The sequence below is a fragment of the Dendrobates tinctorius genome, unplaced genomic scaffold (genome assembly GCF_039654945.1).
Source record: "Dendrobates tinctorius isolate UK_male_01 unplaced genomic scaffold, ASM3965494v1 ptg000294l, whole genome shotgun sequence".
In the NCBI taxonomy this organism is placed as follows: Eukaryota; Metazoa; Chordata; class Amphibia; order Anura; family Dendrobatidae; genus Dendrobates; species Dendrobates tinctorius.
Genome location: NW_027361961.1, coordinates 2,094,590 through 2,112,334, shown reverse-complemented (window position 1 = coordinate 2,112,334; position 17,745 = coordinate 2,094,590). Strand labels below are relative to the sequence as shown.

Below are 17,745 nucleotides of genomic sequence, written 5' to 3'. Positions count from 1 at the left end.
TCCTTAGCCAGACTCTGAATTTAGTCTGTGAGAGCCGCCCTCCCTAGAAGGGATTAAACAGATGATTTTTCGGCATTTTCGCTCCTGGTATGGAGTTGATAGCACAATCATATGTCGCCATAGAGTAGCTGTCCGGTAACTGGTGATAATTCCCTCATGTGTGGGGTCTATTTGTCTCCAGAGAAATCACACGTTACATTCCACTCATAACACTGTGTAGAAAAGGCGGCGCGGGGTAATTGTGCCAGTATTGAGGGGAAATAATGGCGGGAATGTCCCTGACTGAGGAGAAGTCTCCATGTAGCGTCTGCACTCCGGATATCATGTGACCCCTGACTCCTCCCCTCCTGTGACCTCATCACAGGTCCTGTGCGCACAGAGCAGCCATATATGTGGAGTGCGGCTCTGCGGGTGGAGGTAGGTGCTGGAGATTCCCCATTACTGGGCAGAGGGTAACATTGACCCCTTCAGCACTGAGGCTCTTTTGGAGTCTGTATGTGGTGTGAACAGTGACGTAACAGCAGGGCTGGACTGGGACTGAATATCATCCCTGGTGCACAAACCAAAGCCGTTTCTGTACAGTTTCTAGGTGAGAACACTAAGGGAATTCAATAATTGACAAATGACAATCTACGTCCCTCTCCTTGGGTGTAAAATTTGGGAGATCCACCCCTCCGTGACTGCGCCTGTGCCCCAGGACCTCGCTGACAATTTTTGGATTTGGAAGGGGAACGAGAATTAGAACTTCTTCTCTGTGTGTCTGGAGCTGCAGGAGGAGCTAAGGTCAGTGCATCTATATATATAAAATTGAATGTATGTGTGTGTTTGTGTATGTATCACCAACCAATCACGAAGCATCTTTCATTTCACCAGAGCTGTTTAAAAGAAGCAGAGCTGCGATTGGTTGCTATGGGCAACAGTTTTCTCACTCCACGATAACAGCTCAGCAGACACTGACCAGGTGGGAGAAATCTAGCATCCCCGGGAATATAAGCTCCCAGCCATTGTCTGCGCCCCAGAAAGAAGCAGAGCACATGACAGAAATGAATCCCCCCTCCCTGCCCATATACCCATCACACATCCTCCATCCCATAGGTACATCTTCCCTCTTAAAGGGATCTCCGGTATGGAAGATAGGGCAAATCCCTCAGTGCTCTGATTCTGACCCCAGGATTCTATTAAAGGGATCATTGGTATGGAAGTGAGGGCAAATCCATCCAGTGCTTTGGGTTGACCCCAGGCCTCTCTTAATGGGATCCCCAGAATGGAAGTTATGACCATTCAACTCAGTGCTGTGGTTCTGACCCCAGAGTCTCTTAAAGGGATCATTGGTATGGAAGTTAGGGCAATTCCACTAAGCACTCTGGTTCTGACCCCAGGCCCCTCTTAAAGGGATCCCCTTTATGGAATAATAATAATCTTTATTTATATAGCGCCAACATATTCCGCAGCGCTTTACAGTTTAACAGTTTCAAAACACAAGTCATAAGTAACAACGTTAACAATACAATAATTAAAGCAAAATAAGACGACCCTGCTCGTGAGAGCTTACAATCTACAATGAGGTGGGGGAGATACAGAGTACAGGTGTGTATTTACAATGGTGTATTTACAATGATGGTTCAGCCATCTTGAGGGAGTCAGGGATGGATGGAGATAGTGAATGGGCTACACATGTGTAGGGTTCTGCAGGTTCGCAGGATGCAGTGACGAGACACTAGACGGATGGTGGTTGGTGAAATAACTTTTCATCAAACTAGCCGCTGGGGCTTAACTGAACAGACAAGAAATACAGGGACAAACAGTCCACGCAGGGACTCAACAATCTTAACAACACTATTGCAGTACTTAGCCTTCCAAGGGCTGACAGGTTCATGAACGTAGCCACGTAGAGGTCGCTGAGGCGGCTGTCCTGACGCCTCGTTACTCCTGGGAGGGATGGGGCTCAACAGGCCTTGAAGAAAATGATGACGATGGGGCGCAACAGGCCCTGAAGAAAGCGCTGCCGCTGGGGCGCAACAGGCCCTGAAGGAAACGCTGCCACTGGGGCGCAACAGGCCCTGAAGAAAACACTGCCGCTGGGGCGCAACAGGCCCTGAAGGAAACGCTGCTGCTGGGGCGCAATAGGCCCTGAAGAAAGCGAGGCCGTTGGGGCGCAACAGGCCCTGAAGAAAATGTTGGAGGTGGCGCGCAGTGATGACGCAGTTCCCCAGATGACCTGTAGCCGTCCTTTATGAAGGAGTCTCTCCCAAAGCCAGGGTAGCGAGCCTTTTATCTCGCCTGTGACGAGGTGGCGTATCTTCAGGCCGGTGACGGCCGGGTCGGCGTGATGGGGGAAGGCTGGGGGGAAGTGCCCAGGCCTCTGTGGCCTGGTTACGGGTACTCACGGCCACAACCTGAAGTAAAATTCCTCTCTCGCCAAGGCGGGGGGTAGTGGGGATGCTTCTCTCAAAACGGGAGCAGGGAGCAGTCTCTGGGAACAGTCTCTCACGTCTCTCTTGTCGGTAAATGTCCAGCTTTTTCCTCACAGGCTCCTCTCGGTGCCCCTGCAAGTCACCCTGCGTCCTGCCTTCACTCTCTCTCTTCCCCAACTGCCACTTCAGCGCGTCCCCTGCTCCTTTTACCCTAGCCCTGCCCCCTGTTGCCCTGACATCCTCAGTCGCATGTCTCCCTCTATAATCCTCCTGATGTGATTCCTTCAATAACTCTGATGGCGGTCCCCTTGGTTCTGGCCCAATCACTATATGGGGGTCCTCCTCCGGGTCCTCCTCCCCACATTCCCCCACCCTGTAAGCTCGCCAGTCATCGGGCGAGGGAGTTAGTCTATTGAGATTGGCCTGTAAAGGTGTCAATATTCGTTGCCATACGAACTGGTCTTGTTCATACCGTTCGGGGGGTTTGCCGGCTGTTGACCGCTCGGAGCGTCTAAGTTCGACTTGGGTGGAATCTTCTGGGGTGGTGGACGTCGGTGGACTGCATGATGCCGGTGGGTTAATTGTGTCAACTGGCTCATTATTGGGTGAAGGGCCTTTGGGAACTGGAGGGAAATCCTCGTCGTCCGAGTCCCAGCATATGGACTCCGGTTCGGATGTCTTCGGGACAGGTTCCAGTTGCTTCGGGTCGGTGGAAATACACGGGCGTAACATATTACGATGCACAATGCGGGTGGGCAGTGTTTCATCCTGCTCGGGCCGTATTTCGTACACAGGTCCTTCTGGATGGATACGGCGTAGTACCCAATAAGGATTCTCTTCTCAACGTGACTCCAGTTTATTCTGGGGGCGTTGATCTAGTACAAGCACACGGTCCCCGCTTTGGAGATGGGGAGGGGAGGTTGTATTTTTCCCTGGGTGTTCCCAGTCTTGAAGTTTGGTATGTACAATTCGGTGAAGAGTTTGCAACCTGTGGCGATGATTTCGGACCCAAGACGACACTCCGGTCCAGGGCCGAGGCTCTTCGGGGTCCAACTCTACCTCCGTGATCCCTTTACCCTCTCGTCCGAACAGCAGGAAATAAGGAGTATAGCCCGTTACTCGATGTGCCCGATTATTATAAACCCACACTAATTCAGAAACATATTCAGGCCAACGAGCTTTCTTGTCACTCTCCAGAGTGCGTAGCATTTGAATCAATGTCCGATTAAATCGCTCACAAGCCCCATTTCCTTGCGGGTGATACGGTGTGGCCCGGGATTTATCAATCCCATAAAGATGATGTAGTTCCTCCATAACTTTCCCCAAAAAACATGCTCCCTGGTCGGAATGTATACGTTGAGGACAGCCGTACACTTGTATAAAGTTTCTGCAAATTGCGGAAGCGGCTGACTCCGCGGTCTGGTCTCGAGTAGGGGTTACCACAGCGAACTTAGTAAAATGATCCACCATGACGAGGCAGTGTTCGTATCCCTGGAAGGCGGGACCAATGTGCAGATAATCCACCGTCAGGAGCTCAAAGGGTTCTGAAGTCACAATCGTCTGTGTTGCGGCCCTCTGAGCAGGCGGTTTGGCCAATTCACTTAAGCGGCAGGTACAGCAGACTTCGTCCACAACAGCCGACAAGCGTGGGTGATAAACTTTCTGTTGTAACCATTGCAAAGTCTTTTTGACTCCAAAGTGGGCCCCTTTTTCGTGAGCCTCTCGAGCCAGTTCGAGTAGTTGTGCTCCGGGCGTAACCACCTGCCAAACAGTCGTTGAGGTTGTTTGCGAAGTGATTTTATGGTACAGTAGTCCCTTTCAGATAATCAGTCTCTCTCATTGTCGCAGCATCAGCGACAGGTCTTGGGTCAAAGCTTGTCGTTGAGTATCAGTGGGTAATTGACCAGCGGCGACCCATGTCAGGAGAAGTCCAACTTCTTCATCTTCTTGTTACTGTTGAATCCACTTATCACGAGATTGTTCCAGGATGATGCCCCTGTGGGCCTCTGGGGAAGATACTTTTGCATCAACATTGGTGAGCACGGCAGCGGTAAGAGCGAACAGTATTTCCTCTCCTTCTAATTCTTCGTCTCGATTCTGTCCGGGAGTTGTATGTCGAATCCTAGAGAGAGCATTTGCATGAACATTCTCGGCCCCTCTTTTGTAAATAATCTTGTAATTGTATTTCGCCATTCGGGCCACCCATCGCTGCTCCAAAGCCCCCAACTTGGCGTTTTCCAAATGAGCCAGTGGGTTGTTGTCAGTTCGCACTACCACCTCGGAGCCCGCTAGGTACTCTGCGAATCTCTCCGTCATAACCCACACCACTGCGAGGAGTTTGAGCTTAAAAGAGCTGTAATTGTCAGGGTTACGCTCGGAGTCATGGAGTGAACGGCTTCCATATGCGATCACCCTCTCCCGGCCATCCTGAACCTGTGACAACACAGCCCCTAGCCCGTGAAGACTCCCGTCAGTGTGCAGGATGAACGGCTGAGAGAAATCCGCATAAGCCAACACTGGGGCATCCGAGAGTGCAGCCTTGAGATCTCGGAAGGCCTCTTCCTGAGGGTGTTGCCACTGGATTTTTCGCCCATTGGCCCCAGCGGGAGCCCCCTTTAGCAGGTCATGCAGGGCTCGAGCTCGACATGCAAAATTCTTTACGAAACGACGGTAATATCCAGCTAACCCCAGAAAAGCCCGCACATCTTTCACCGTCTCTGGGGTAGGCCATTCCTGGATAGCAGCAATCTTCTCCCGGGATGGCCTCACCCTCTGCCGAAACGACATTACCCAGATACTCAACCTGAGAGCGAAATAGGTGGCATTTCTGAGGCTTCACCTTCAACCCGTACTTTTGCAGTCGGCTGAGTACCTGTCCCAACCGCTTCAGGTGGTCCTCGAAGGAGGCGGCATAGACAATGATGTCGTCCAGGTAGATCAATGTGGCCTCAAAATTGAGATCCCCTAGACATCGCTCCATCAATCGCTGAAATGTCCTGGGGGCGTTGGCCAGCCCGAATGGCATTCGATTAAACTCAAACAGTCCCATGGGCATTATGAACGCTGTCTTAGCTCTGTCCTCTTCTGACATGGGCACCTGCCAGTAGCCACTGGCCAAGTCCAGGGTCGAAAAATATGTTGCTTTGCCCAATGCAGACAGAGATTCTTCTATGCGGGGCAGTGGGTATGAGTCTTTAATAGTGCAAGCATTCAATTTACGATAATCCACACAGAATCGTAGTGTACCATCTTTCTTCCGGACCAACACGATGGGGGCCGCCCAAGGGCTTTGACTTTCCCGTATCACCCCTTTTTGTAGCATCTGAGCCAGCAAAGTTTTCACCTCTTGATAGAGTTGTGGCGGAATCTGTCGATATCGTTCTCGGATAGGGGCCGCCCCTGCTGTGGGAATCTCATGAGTGATGGCGGTGGTACACCCAAAGTCGTCCTCATGACTAGCAAATACTTCATGGTACTGTCCCAGTAATGCTTTGACTTGTGAAAGTTGGGCCGCAGTTAGTCCAGAAAGCTCGGCCCGCATCTGCTCCAAAATATTTCGGCCCTTCTCTTGTGTTGAGACTTCGTGGGCCTGTAAGACTCGTATTGTTACCTCCCAAGGATCCTCGGGGTGTACTAGTAATTGAACCGCAGGAGCGGGCAGCACTTCTTCTAAAGGCTTTACTAGTTTGGCCAGTACAGTCCGTGCTTTCAGAATGGTATCTCGGTCTTCAAGGTTAACGCAGCGGACGAGGACGGTTCCTTTTCGCACCGTAGTGAGGGAACGGGCCACCAGTATGCCAGGAGATAAGTGCTCTGAGGGACACGGCTCCACCTGCACCTCTACGCCTTCCAAAGGTATCGAAGCCCGAATTGGCAGGGCCACCACTGTCTGTCCAGGAGGCAGCACAAGCAGGGGTGCCGCTGACGCGATGACCTTGCCCAGAGCCTCACCCTCCTGGCAGTCCCGATGCACCCGCGCACCTCGCACCAGCTGCTGGAATACCTGTCCCTGAGCTGTACGAGAACCCCACTGCTTCAGTGTCCTTTGTGTGGGATCAATAAGCAACAGGTTACCAAACTCTTTTAAAATATTCATGCCTAGGGTGACGGGGTGTCGTTGATCAGCTTCTCCTTGAGTCAGCACCACCCCTCTGCGGCCGAGGGGTTTACCGCACAACGTCACCTGCACCCACACTACCCCGGCAACCGGAACCGGCAGTTGGTTGGCGGCTACTAGTCTAATCATGGGCCCCCACTGAGGCCTTGCTGCCTCCGGAAAGTTTCGTTAAAAGTACGCTGCGGGCATAGTGGTTACTTGTGACCCCGTGTCCACCAGACACCGGACGGCCCGGCCCTCTACTTCTGCCCAAACTACCGGACACTTTGCTACCAAATCTTCGGGACTTCCACCACCCCTAGTTGTGGTTTTCGGCTCCGAGCGGCGTCCCCCCAGCCCGGAGCCCTTTAGTTTAATGGCCGCCGGGGTGGGTATCTCCCACGCCGCGGACACTCTCGGGCGAAGTGGCCTGGTTCTCCACACTCATAACACTGGGCCGATAGAGATCGACCACCCCGCGGAGAGCGTGACCCCCAGGGACCGGGATTAACACTGGGTCGCCCAGTCTCTGGTTCGGTTCTTCTCTTTACTTCAGCCAACTCGCTCTTAATATTTTTCAATTCTTGCTTCATCTCCTCCACCCACTGAGGTTCCTCAACTGTGTTCGAGGAGGCCTCCACACCTCGGACCTTCCCCACGGGAACCGCCATCCCCTGCTCTTGCTCCCGAACCCGTGCCTGACTTCCCACTTCTGAAAAGTCTATTTGGGGATTCATTCTGATCTGTTCCCGTAATGCCTGCTTTATCAGTGGATCTCGCAGTCCAGTCACCAGTAGGTCACGTAGGGTAATGTCAACAGGTCCTACCCCTACCCCGTCTTTTCTTTCAATAGCCGTATGCAACTCTTGGAGTACATTCATATACTGAGTAATCGTCTCCCCCTCTGCCTGCATCCGGCTAAACAGACGGGTCCTTAACTCTCCCACATTAGTGGGATCCCCGTGGGTCTGTTCCACTATCTGCAACACCTTTTCAAAAGTGTTGCGGTGCCCCGGAGGTTTCAACATCACTGACCGCCGCACCTCCCCGTCTAGGGCCATGAGTGCCACTTCAGCTTCCAGGTCAGGGGTCATTGGGTGCATCCGAAAGAGCCCCCGCATTCGCTCTGTCCAGCTCCATAGCATAGTATTGGAGCCGGAGAATCTAGGCAGGTTGTTCAGCATGGGCCCCAATGAAATGCTAGTACGGGGGCCCTCATTATTTACAGAGTCTACAGCTTCCCCCTGACCTGCGCCACCACCGTCTACGCTTGGAGACTGCATCCTGCTGACTACGCCAAGTGTAGGGTTCTGCAGGTTCGCAGGATGCAGTGACGAGACACTAGACGGATGGTGGTTGGTGAAATAACTTTTTATCAAACTAGCCGCTGGGGCTTAACTGAACAGACAAGAAATACAGGGACAAACAGTCCACGCAGGGACTCAACAATCTTAACAACACTATTGCAGTACTTAACCTTCCAAGGGCTGACAGGTTCGTGAACGTAGCCGCGTAGAGGTCGCTGAGGCGGCTGTCCTGACGCCTCGTTACTCCTGGGAGGGATGGGGCTCAACAGGCCCTGAAGAAAATGATGATGATGGGGCGCAACAGGCCCTGAAGAAAGCGCTGCCACTGGGGCGCAACAGGCCCTGAAGGAAACGCTGCCGCTGGGGCGCAACAGGCCCTGAAGGAAACGCTGCCGCTGGGGCGCAACAGGCCCTGAAGAAAGCGATGCCGTTGGGGCGCAACAGGCCCTGAAGAAAATGTTGGAGGTGGCGCGCGGTGATGACGCAGTTCCCCAGATGACCTGTAGCCATCCTTTATGAAGGAGTCTCTCCCAAAGCCAGGGTAGCGAGCCTTTTATCTCGCCTGTGACGAGGTGGCGTATCTTCAGGCCGGTGACGGCCGGGTCGGCGTGATGGGGGAAGGCTGGGGGGAAGTGCCCAGGCCTCTGTGGCCTGGTTACGGGTACTCACGGCCACAACCTGAGGTAAAGTTCCTCTCTCGCCAAGGCGGGGGTAGCGGGGATGCTTCTCTCAAAACGGGAGCGGGGAGCAGTCTCTGGGAACAGTCTCTCACGTCTCTCTTGTCGGTAAATGTCCAGCTTTTTCCTCACAGGCTCCTCTTGGTGCCCCTGCAAGTCACCCTGCGTCCTGCCTTCACTCTCTCTCTTCCCCAACTGCCACTTCAGCGCGTCCCCTGCTCCTTTTACCCTAGCCCCGCCCCCTGTTGCCCTGACAACCTCAGTCGCATGTCTCCCTCTATAATCCTCCTGATGTGATTCCTTCAATAACTCTGATGGCGGTCCCCTTGGTTCCGGCCCAATCACTATATGGGGGTCCTCCTCCGGGTCCTCCTCCCCACACATGCACACTTACACATAAAATGACTTTGATTAGTGAACGTGATAGGCCGCTCTGAACAAATGCGTTTTGAGGGAGCGCCTAAAACTGTGCAAATTGTGGATAGTCCTAATTTCTTGGGGTTAAGCATTCCAGAGGATTGGCGCAGTGTGTGAGAAGTCTTGGAGTCGGGAGTGGGATGTGTGGATTAGTGCAGAGGTTAGTCGAAAGTCGTTTACAGAGCGCAGCGGTCGGTTAGGCCGATAGGCAGAAATGAGGGAGGAGATGTAGGGGGGTGCCGCACTGTGGAGAGCTTTGTGGGTGAGAACAAGTACTTTGAATTGGATCCTATAATGAATGGGCAGCCAGTGTAACTACTGGCGAAGAGCGGATGCCTCCGAATACCGATTAGCCAGATGGATGACCCTGGCTGCTGTATTATTATTATTAAGTATGGACTGGAGAGGGGAAAGTCGAGTAACGGGGAGGCCAAATAATAGAGCGTTACAGTAGTCCAGGTGGGAGTGGATCAATGTGACAGTGAGGGTTTTTGTTGTTTCCATGGTGAGAATAGGGTGGATTCTGGAGATGTTCTTTAGGTGTAAGCAGCAAGAGCGGGCAAGAGATTGTATATGGGAGGTGAAGGAGAGATTGGTGTCAAACATAACACTCAGACAGCGCGCCTGCTGCTGGGGTGTTATTATGGTGCCACCCACGGAGAGGGAAATGTCAGATTTAGGGAGGTTAGTAGACGGCAGGAGCAGAAGAAGTTCAGTTTTTGAGAGGTTAAGTTTCAGATAGAGAGCGGACATGATGTTGGAGACTGCAGACAGACAGTCACTGGCGTTCTGTAGTACAGTGGGGGTAAGGTCAGGGGATGACGTGCATAGTTGTGTGTCATCAGCATAAAGATGTTACTGAAAGCCAAATCTGCTGATAGTCTGTCCAATTGGGGCCGTGTAGAGAGAGAAGAGAAGGGGACCAAAGACTGAGCTCTGAGGTACCCCGACAGCGAGAGGAAGAGGAGATGACATGGAGCCAGCAAACAAAACACTGAAGGAGCGGTCAAAAAGATAGGAAGAGAACCAGGAGAGAGCGCTGTCCTAATGCCTAGTGACTGGAGCCTAGAGAGTAGGAGACAGTGGTCAACAGTCAAAAGCTGCAGAAAGGTTGAGAAGAATGAGCAGAGTGTTCACTGTTACATTTTGATGTCAGAAGGTCATTGGTAGCTTTGATGAGTGCAGTTTCAGTCGAATGTAGGGGGTGGAAGCCGGACTGTGAAGGGTCTAAGAGGGAGTGAGTGGAGAGGTAATGGGTAAGGCAGTAGCAGACTAGGCGCTCCAAAAGTTTAGAGATGAAGGGGAGATTGGAGACTGGTCTGTAGTTGTGTGTGCAGGATGGGTCGAGAGTGGATTTCTTTAGTAATAGAGTAACGATAGAGTGTTTGAAGGAAGAAGGGAAAATGCCCGTGGAGAGGGAGAGATTAAAGATTGTAGTTAGGTGAATTGTGACGACTGGAGAGAGAAACTGGAGGAGATGTGAGGGAATGGGGTTGGTAGTGCATGTAGTCCGACGAGAAGAAGAGGGGAATCTGGAGACTTCTTCTGTGATGGGATCAAATGTGGAAAGTGAGCCAGGGGAAATGCAGGTAGGGATGGGAGTCACAGCACTTGGTGGCTGGGAGCGGATTTCCTGACGGATATTATCTATTTTCTCTATAAAGTGGGAGGCCAGGTCATCTGCACAAATGTCTGTGATAGGGACTTGTGCTTTTGGCCTGAGGAGGGAGTGAAAGGTGTCAAACAGTTTCTTGGGGTTGTTGGATAGTGAGGAGATCAGGGTGGTGAAGTAGGTCTGTTTGGCAAGGTGAAGGGCAGAGTTATAGGTTCTTAACATAAATTTGAAGTGGATGAAGTCTTTTGGTGTGCGGGTTTTTCTCCATCGGCGTTCAGCACTCCTAGAGCATCTCTGGAGAAGTTGAGTTTGCGATGTGAGCCAGGGCTGTTTTACTCTGTGTTTGGAGGTTCTGAGGGTGAGGGGCGCTACCTGGTCAAGCGTGCTTCTAAGAGTGTCATTGTAGTGATGAACAGCCAGATCAAGACAGGAAAAGGAGGAGATTGGGGACAGGGAAGATTGTAGGGAGTCTGAAAGTGTCAGAGGGTTAATGGCTTGTAGATTTCTGAATGTGTGATAGGAAGCAGTGTGCTGGGGTGGGTGAGGATTTGTGAACGTGAAGGAGAGAATGTTGTGGTCAGAGAGGGGAAGCGGTGAGTTATTTAAGTGGGAAATTGAGCAAAGCCAGACAAAGACCAGGTCAAGGGTGTTACCGTCTTTGTGTGTCTCAGAGGTTGAGAGCTGTGAGAGGCAATGAGAAGTGGTTAGTGTTAGAAGCTCGGATGCAGATGTGGAAGTGGGGTTGTTAATGGGGATGTTGAAGTCTCCCAGGACAAGGGTTGGGAGTTCTGAGAACATGAAGTGTGGGAGCCAGGCTGAGAAGTGGTCAAGGAATTGGGTGGTATAGCCTAGAGGACGGTATATGACTGCTACTCTGAGGGGGAGAGGACGGAAGAGCCTGATGGTGTGGACCTCAAAAGAAGGGAATGAGATTGACGGAACTGGGGGGATGACCTGGAAGGTGCATTGTGGGGACAGGAGTATGCCGACTCCACCACCAGGTCTGTTTGTGGGTCTCGGGGAATTGTAAGTCACCATGGGAAATGGCAGCAGGGGAGACAGTGTCAGAATCCTTTATCCAGGTTTCAGTGAGAGCCCACAGATTCAGAGAGTTGTTCAGAAAGTAGTTGTGCAGGAAAGGAAGTTTGTTACATACAGACCGTGGATTCCAGAGGGCACAGTTGAAAGAAGGAGATGAAGGAGTGCAAGTAATATTAATAAGATTATTATGGTTTTTATAAGGGGAAGAGTAGGGGTTGAGGTTGAGGGGTGGTTGACCGGAGTTGGGGGAGATATCCCCTGAAATCAGTAGAAGTAGGAACATAAAGAGCAAGTAGTTCTTTGAAATGTTAGAAGTTTTTTTGTGCAATGTGTTTGGGCAAGATGGGCTGAGGTTTTTCAGAAAGGTGAGTGCATGGGAAATGTACATGGAAGAGGGAAGGAGAGAGGGACTGATGTGTATGAGTGGTGATGGAGGAGGGATAGGGCAGTGAATGTGGATGGCAAGGGAACACAAGAGGATAGAAATAAAGCACATGGATAAAAGGGAGAGCAAAGGGTGGGTTACCTGACTCCTGTCCTGACTAACTGTCTTGGAGTAACTGTCTTTTGCTGGATGCTTAGCTAATACGATGCTTTGCTAGATGCTTGCGACCCCTCACTTGCGTCTTCCCCTAAGAAGGATTCTAAACTTATACACCCCACTATAGGGCCAGGAGAGAGGGATTGTAGGAGCTGCTTAGTTATAAATTAGCAACAGCTGCTCCACACATTCTGGTGTGCAAAAGATGATCAAAGACGCAGTCCTGATTCTATCTCTATGCTATAGCACTTCTGCTGAGATAACATCTACAGAGTTCCCCCCCATGGATATACAACAGTAAGTACTGAGAGCAATGTAACAGATGAATTAGAGCAAAGAAGTTGAATGATATGGTTGCCATTCACACTGCTTGCTAACATTGAATGGAGTGAAATACACACAGGCTGGTTCAGATCAGAAGTTGAATGATATAAATCTGACTAGGTCCAGTGGCTTGACCCAGTCCACACACCCTTCTATTTTGCATATACCAGGACTGCTTCCCCCTCCTTTGTGCAAGGAGGAGCAGTGCCAGAGAGAAAAAAGATAAAAAGCAAAAGATCCCTCCCTTAGGTGAGACTACTAACACTGATCTATTTCTTGAACCAATAGATTTGAGCAGTTGGAAGCACAGTTATATAAATCTACAGTGCCTTGCGAAAGTATTCGGCCCCCTGGAACTTTTCAACCTTTTCCCACATATCATGCTTCAAACATAAAGATACCAAATGTAAATTTTGGATGAAGAATCAACAAGTGGAACACAATTGTAAAGTTGAACAAAATGTATTAGTTATTTAAAATTTTTGTGGAAATTCAAAAACTGAAAAGTGGGGCGTGCAATATTATTCGGCCCCTTTACTTTCAGTGCAGCAAACTCACCCGAGAAGTTCATTGTGGATCTCTGAATGATCCAATGTTGTCCTAAATGACTAATGATGATAAATATAATCATCCTGTGTGTAATCAAGTCTCCGTATAAATGCACCTGCTCTGTGATAGTCTCAGGGTTCTGTTTGAAGCACAGAGAGCGTCGTGAAGACCAAGGAACACAACAGGCAGGTCCGTGATACTGTTGTGGAGAAGTTAAAAGCTGGATTTGGATACAAAATTTCAAAACCTTTACATCGCAAGGAGCACCGTGCAAGCGATCATATTGAAATGGAAGGAGTATCATATCACTGCAAATCTACCAAGACCCGGACATCACTCTAAACTTTCATCTCAAACAAGGACAAGACTGATCAGAGATGCAGCCAAGAGGCCCATGATCAGTCTGGATGAACTGCAGAGATCTACAGCTGAGGTGGGACAGTCTGTCCATAGGACAACAATCAGCCTTACACTGCACAAATCTGTCCTTTATGGAAGAGTGGCAAGAAGAAAGCCATATCTCAAAGATATCCATAAAAAGTGTTGTTTAAAGTTTGCAACAAGCCACCTGGGAGACACACCAAACATGTGGAAGAAGGTGCTCAGGTCAAATGAAACCAAAATCGAACTTTTTGGCAACAATGCCAAACGATATGTTTGGTGTAAAGGCAACACAGCTCATCACCCGAACACACCATCCCCACTGTCAAACATGGTGGTAGCAGCATCATGATTTGGGCCTGCTTTTCTTCAGCAGGATTACTAGCATAGAGGTTGCAGTGTCCAGGCATAGCCATAGTGTCTCCAAAAATTAGCCCAAGGGTCTGTATCATAGTTGATGAAGGAAGCAAGACAGGTCTGAAGGGCCAAACAATTATGATGAAGCTAGGACTACTAGCATAGAGGTTGCAGTGCCCAGTGTCCAGGTATAGCCATAGTGTGTCCAAAGATTAGCCCAAGGGGCTGTATCATAGTTGATGAAGGACGCAAGACAGGTCCGAAGAGCCAAACAATTATGACGTAGTTAGGACTACTAGCATAGAGGTTACAGTGTCCAGTGTCCAGGCATAGCCATAGTGTCTCCAAAAATTAGCCCAAGGGGCATGATACCATGGTTGTTGAAGGAAGAAGGGTCTCACTCTCATCACAAGTGCCTCTGATGGGAAATATTCATTAACATAACATTGTTTTTTTACCTTATTGACCATGAGGTACATGTGGCAGAAGCACTATTTGAAAACGTGTAAGAAGAAGAAAAGGGGCTTGTATGGGAAGGGATGGACGTGATCACCAATTTTACAAAAAATAAAGTTTTGGGTGACTTTAGGTTGGGATACTGTCATCTGGAGGGCTTAAATACTGTTGTGAAATCCAGTCCTTGTTAAATTTGATCAGAGTCAGCCTGTCTGCATTCTCTGTAGTCAACTGTGTGCGTGTGTCTGATGATTGCCCCAGCGGCACTGAAAACACGCTCTGACATCACACTAGCAGCAGGGCAGGCCAGCACCTCCAAGGCATAGAAGGAGAGGTCAGGCCAACTATGCAGCTTGGATACCCAGTAATTAAATGGTACAGAAGTGTCAGGAAGGGTGCAGGTATGGTCACTTAGATAGTCGTTGACCATCTTGTTAAACTTCTCCCTCCTTGACATTGCTACTGTTCCAGGTAGTCCTTGGTGATGAGCCGGTTTATTGAAGATGGCCCAGTTTGTGGACATTTTACGACCACCTCTTTTGGACCTGCTTGGCGTATCTCTCCCTATTAATGCATGCTGTTGCAGAAAGCCTGATCGCCGCTCACAAGCTTGGTGCAGTACTCAAAGTTATCAAGCACCTCACAAATATCAGCGATCCACACCCACTCGACAGTTGTTATGTGTCTTGGCTGAGTCTCAGTGTGACGGGCACAGACCACCTCCAAAGACCTGCAGCATCATCTTGCTGCAGATGGTGTCACTGTGCATCGGTCAACAATACAGCGCACTTTGCACAAGGAGAAGCTGTATGGAAGAGTGATGTGAAAGAAGCCGTTTCTGCAAGCACGCCACAAACAGTCACCTGAGGTATGCAAAAGCACATTAGAACAAGCCAGTTACATTTTGGAAGAAGGTCCTGTGGACTGATGAAACAAAGATTGAGTTGTTTGGTCATACAAAAAGGCGTTATGCATGCACTGTATTGTTGACCGATGCACAGTGACACCATCTGCAGCAAGATGAGGCTGCAGGTCTTTGGAGGTGGTCTGTGGATTGTCCTTGACTGTTCTCAGCATTCTTCTTCTCTGCCTTTCTGATATTTTTCTTGGCCTGCCACTTCTGGGCTTAACAAGAACTGTACCTGTGTTCTTCCATTTCCTTACTATGTTCCTCACAGTGGAAACTGACAGGTTAAATCTCTGAGACAACTTTTTGTATCCTTCCCCTGAAAAGCTATGTTGAATAATCTTTGTTTTCAGATCATTTGAGAGTTGTTTTGAGGAGCCCATGATGCCACTCTTCATAGGAGAATCAAATAGGAGAACTACTTGCAAGTGGCCACCTTAGATACCTTTTCTCATGATTTGATACACCTGGCTATGAAGTTCAAAGCTCAATGAGGTTACAAAACCAATTTAGTGCTTCAGGAAGTCAGTAAAAAGTAGTTAGGAGTGTTCAAATCAAGAAAATGATAAGGGTGCCCATACTTTTACACCGGTCAAATTTTGTTTAAATGCAGATTGCACATTTTCTGTTAGTACAATAAACCTCATTTGAATCCAGAAATATAACTGAGTCCATCAGTTATTAGATATATGAAACTGAAATAGCTGTTGCAAAAACCAAAATTGTTATAAAGAAAAAAGGTTAACATTAATAGGGGTGCCCAAACTTTTACATATGACTGTACCGTGTGTGCATCTACCTGAAGCCTGTGTCACTAACTGGTTCAGCGCTTTGTATGTTTTTTGTTGCGGCACCTCTGTGAGTGAACAGAGGCTGCTCTTCGCACTCTGGGTGAAGTTTAACCCATGTGCATCATGCCGCCATATTGCTTGTCTGCCACCACTTAGCAGCAGTTATACCACCTACTACACGGTGGACCCCGAGCTGCGAACACACTTTATTATTATTTTATTTAGTGCGTTCCGCCATTCCTAACAGGATATGTGTCGATGGTCCAGTTTGAGACTTTGTCCCACCTTCCACCAGGTTGAGCCAGTGTGCCATGACAGAGATGTATCATCCCTGGTCACAAGTACTTGTCCATGTCTCTGTTGTAAGATGGACCTTCCCGGTTACGGCGTTGGTGAGAGCACGCTTTAGATTGTTTAAGACGTGCTGGTGTAACGCGTGGACGGCATACCGGGAAAAATAGTGCCGGCTGGGAACCTGGTATCGTGGGGCAGCCACAGCCAAAAGATTACGGAAAGACTGTGTCCCCACAAGCCTAAACGGCAACATCTCCACGACTAGCAACTTGGCAATGTGCGCGTTCAGTATCTGTGCTTGTGGGTGCGTGGCTTGGTATTTACGCCTTCTTTCATACATCTGGGGCACGGGACAATTGGACGCTTTCCTGGGACAAACAAGTGGATGAGCTTGTTGTAGCCTGTGTCTGTGCAACCACAGCTTGAGAGCAAGAGGTATGATGATCACCTGCATCCTGTCCAGCAGATTGGAAAGGACGTATCACAGGCGACATGGCAGTGGTTTGACCCGCAGTCGCAGACACTGATTTGGTACCCTGTTATTGAGCCCACCGACTGGGGAGCTTGCTGCCATGTGTTTCCGCATACTGGTGGTGCTTTGGTTGCCTTTGCCCTGGCCTCTGCTCAGCTTCCTATGGCAGTTGCTACAGATGACATTTGATTGATTCAGAAGGACTATTGGAAAAAAATTTCCAGACAGCGGCTGAACGCACCCTTGCCTTGACTTGGGGCACAGAGGGATTGCTCTTGGCAACAGTTGACACACTTCGCACTCTCCTCAACCAAGTAGCCCTTGATGCCTTTGTTGGTGCTACGTATCCACCTTCATCCTCTGTGCTGCTGTGCTGGTTATGCGTGCCAACGGTCCAGGTCGGATCGGTGGTCTCATCATCGACCACCTCATCGTCCATGTCATCCTCCTTCTGTGTTGATATTGGCGACTGGCCAGATGGCAACTGTGTGTCATCACCATCAGCCTCCACCTCTTCACCCGGTATATCACGTGGATGAAAGTGGCTTTCGTCTGGCCATGGGGTTTCAAATTTTTGGCCATCATCAACAGACGATACCCCCTCACGTTCCTCTTCAATGTTGAGCGGTGAGAGGCCAGAGGCAGTGCAAGGAAATGTATCAAACAAATCTTCGGAGTGACCAAGGTTGGGGTCAAATGTTTCCTGTGACTCCTGACCGGGTGATGGACTAGTAACTGGTTGAGAATAGGATGATCCTGCGTTATCTGTATAGACAGTAGACTGTTTTGTCATGGACGATTAGGTGCTGCTAGAACATTTCGTTGAGGCCTTATCAGCCATCCAAGACAGTATCTGCTCTTGTTCTTCTGACTTCCAGACCCATTTATGTTCCAGACCGGGAAACTTCGCCAGGAACCTAGATGCATCAACCTTCTTCAGTCTCCCAGACTCTGTGCCTTGTTGGGCACCAACGACCTCACGTCCACGTCCCTGTCCCTTCACAACAGCCTTTTTAGGCATTTTGTATTTTTCTGCCATAGTTGCAGATGTTCAGATGCAGATATTGGGGAACAAGGAGCAGTTAGTGCTTTGTGGAAGATAGCAC

At 49.7% G+C, this 17,745-nt stretch overlaps 1 protein-coding gene across 1 annotated transcript in view; it reads left to right on the top strand.

The window, feature by feature from the left end:
- Positions 1-382: 382 nt before the first annotated feature.
- The window catches only part of LOC141072996 (uncharacterized), a 47,166-nt gene continuing 29,803 nt past the window's right edge, over positions 383-17,745 (top strand). The window contains exon 1 of the mRNA XM_073560268.1: positions 383-783. The gene's annotated coding sequence lies outside the window, so the exon portion shown is untranslated. The remainder of the gene's footprint in view (positions 784-17,745) is intronic.